Source organism: Nannospalax galili, unplaced genomic scaffold (assembly GCF_000622305.1).
Source record: "Nannospalax galili isolate Female #2095 unplaced genomic scaffold, S.galili_v1.0 scaffold846, whole genome shotgun sequence".
In the NCBI taxonomy this organism is placed as follows: Eukaryota; Metazoa; Chordata; class Mammalia; order Rodentia; family Spalacidae; genus Nannospalax; species Nannospalax galili.
Window position 1 is genome coordinate 4,102,494 of NW_008356458.1, and position 2,860 is coordinate 4,105,353.

Here is a 2,860-nt window from a genome sequence, read left to right on the forward strand (position 1 = left end):
ATTAGCTATAAATATCGTGTCACTGTTTACTTTTAAAAAGTACATTTATGTTCATTTAGTTCAATAGCTAATTCTGTACTTTGTATACTGGTAACTTTAAGACAGATTTTCTACTCTTTTCTTTGAAATTACTGCCGTAAGTTTATCCCATGAGGATATATTATTTGCTCTAATGATCTGGTAATTATTTGGTAATGAAATGGCTAACCAAAGGTATATTATTAAGAGTGGTTGCTGTGTAGAATATTTTTGTCATGCAATTAGAAGTGTTACTTATGTTTCAGAAATACATAAGGAGTTACATGCTGAGGAATATGCAAATAGAGCATTATCCTTCCATCTTCTGCTGAAATTAGTCTTAAACCCATACACTGAAAGCATTAGGAGCCCAATTCCACAGGCTGGGGTTTAAAGCCAAGTTTCCTCTGTGAGTCCACAGTATGCTCTGCAGTTATTAATCAGACCTGCTCCCTTCAGGGTAGTTGAGAATGCTGCTCTCAGACTGGATTAGGCAGCTGGGTTCCTAAGCTGACCATCCTGAGTTACCTTGTCTTTCTTTTTCTCTACTTGAGAAAAGTTTCGCTGTGAGAGTTTTAATCATGATTGACAGAAAGTTTAACACACAAAGTCAGACACATGATACATCCTGAATAAAAATGAAGTTTCAGCCAAACTGTGCTGAGACCACTTTTGCTGCATCCCTGGATGCTCTGTGGACATGAGAAAGTGATATGGAGGGACCTTTCCTGAACGCTCAGTGGAGGTGGAGGAGTGGCATCTGGTCAAGCTGTGCAAGGCTATGCACCTCTTTCTGCTCCTTTCACTGCCAACCGGCTCACAGGATGTAGAAAATGGTGAAAGAAACCACTTATGATAATGTTTTGGGGGTCAAACCCAATGCCACCCAGGAAGAATTGAAAAAAGGCTTGTAGGAAACTGGCCTTGAGGTACCACAATGAAAAGAATCTAGGTGAAGAAGGAGAGTTTAAACAGATCTCGAGATTGTTAATTTCTTTCTGATTCTAAGAAATGGGAGCTCTATAACAAAGGGGGGGGCAGACAATTAAAGAGGGCAGAGCAGGTGGTGGGTTTGGCTCTCCCATGGACATCTATATAGTCTTTGGAGGGGGAGGAAGGATACAGAGAGAAAGGAGAGGTAAAACTCTTGTGCATCAGCTCTCAGCCTTAGAAGACATATAATGGTACAAGAAAACTGGCTCTGCAAAAGAACATGATTTGTACAAATATGAAGGGTGAGGTGGTAAGAAAGGAGCAGCAGAGTGCTGTCCCAGCTGCCAAGGTGCTGGCATGCAAATAAGGATTCATTAGGCAGGACCAGGAATGGGGCAGCAAATTCAGTCTGTGTGTGTGGAGTGCCAGGTCATGGAGCACAGATTAGTCCTAAAGACATATGTAAAAGATCCAAAGGAAGAAATACAGTTTGACAGAAGAAAATTTTAGAATTTCATATTGACAAAGGCATGAAATGTGGTCAGAAGTTAACATTCCATGGTAAAGGAGACCAAGAACCAGGTCTGGAGCCAGGCAATATCATCATTTTGTTAGATCAGAGGGGCCATGCTATTTTCACTCAAGGAGGAGAGGACCTTTTCATGTGTATGAACATATAGCTCATTGAAGTATTGGGTGGCTTCTGAAAGCCTATATCAACTCTGGACAACCAAACCATAGTCATTACCTCTCACTTAGGTCAAATTGTCAAGCACAGAGACATCATGTGTGTGCTAAGTGAAGGTATGCCGAAACACTGTCGATCATATCAAAAAGGAAATCTAGTCATTGAGTATAAGGTATCGTTCCTGAATATGGCTTTCTCTCTCCTGATAAATTTTCTTTGCTGTAAAAACTCCCTCTGAGAGGAAGAAAGTAGAAGTAACTGATGAAGTGGATCAGGTCAAACTAGTGGATTTTGATCCAAATCAAGAAAGATGCCTTCATTATAATGGTGTAGCCTATGAGGATGGTAAGCATCATCTCTGAGGTGTTCAGTGTCAAACCTCTTAATGGGGTCAGTGAGTCAACACTTGCTACTGGCATTGTACATGCACTAGTGAAGAGTGAAGGACTGTAATCGTAATATGCCCAGTACTTGGCTATTGTTTCTGTTTGAATATTCAACTATAGTAGTGTTTTAAAAGTTAAATGAAAATAAACACAAATAAAAACATCTGATTTTGCCCTGCATGTATGATGACTTCATGTGCAAGATGAAATTTAATACCCATGAGCACTACTTTAAAAAGTTCCTTAGCATCTGTTAGGCCATACCTTGTAGCTGATTCAGCTGTATAAATGGACAAGCTGACTGACATGCTAGAAATATATGTTGACTTCATTGTTAAGCTGTGGAATTAGAATTCTGCATTTAACTGATAATCAGAAAAAGAAAACAGTTTATAGAGATGTGTTGGTTTGTCTAGTTGTTTGTACTAAGTGGACTCATTGTGATGCTTCTGTACTGTACTGCCTCAATCATTACCTGAATGTGGCATAATGTATCATTTAGCCTGTGTTAACAGTGATAGAAGGATACCTTCCTAAAGATGCTTATTGTTGGCCAGTCGTGGTGGCACATGCCTTTAGTCCCAGCACTCGGGAGGCAGAGGCAGGCAAATCTCTGTGAGTTCAAGGCCAGCCTGGTCTACATAGTGAGTTCCAGGTCAGCTGGGGATACAGGGAGACCCTGTCTCAAAAAGACCAAAAAAGGGCGTTTATTACAATATATTGCTGCTTAAGGGCTTGCACTTCTAGACTTTGCTTCTGCTGTGCCATCTTTTCAATGTATATGACCATCTATATCTATATCTATATCTATATCTATATCTATATCTATATCTAT

At 39.9% G+C, this 2,860-nt stretch overlaps 1 pseudogene; it reads left to right on the forward strand.

Annotated features, from left to right (window-relative positions):
* Positions 1–851: 851 nt before the first annotated feature.
* On the forward strand, positions 852–2,025 carry LOC103751207 (annotated as a pseudogene).
* Positions 2,026–2,860: the final 835 nt, after the last annotated feature.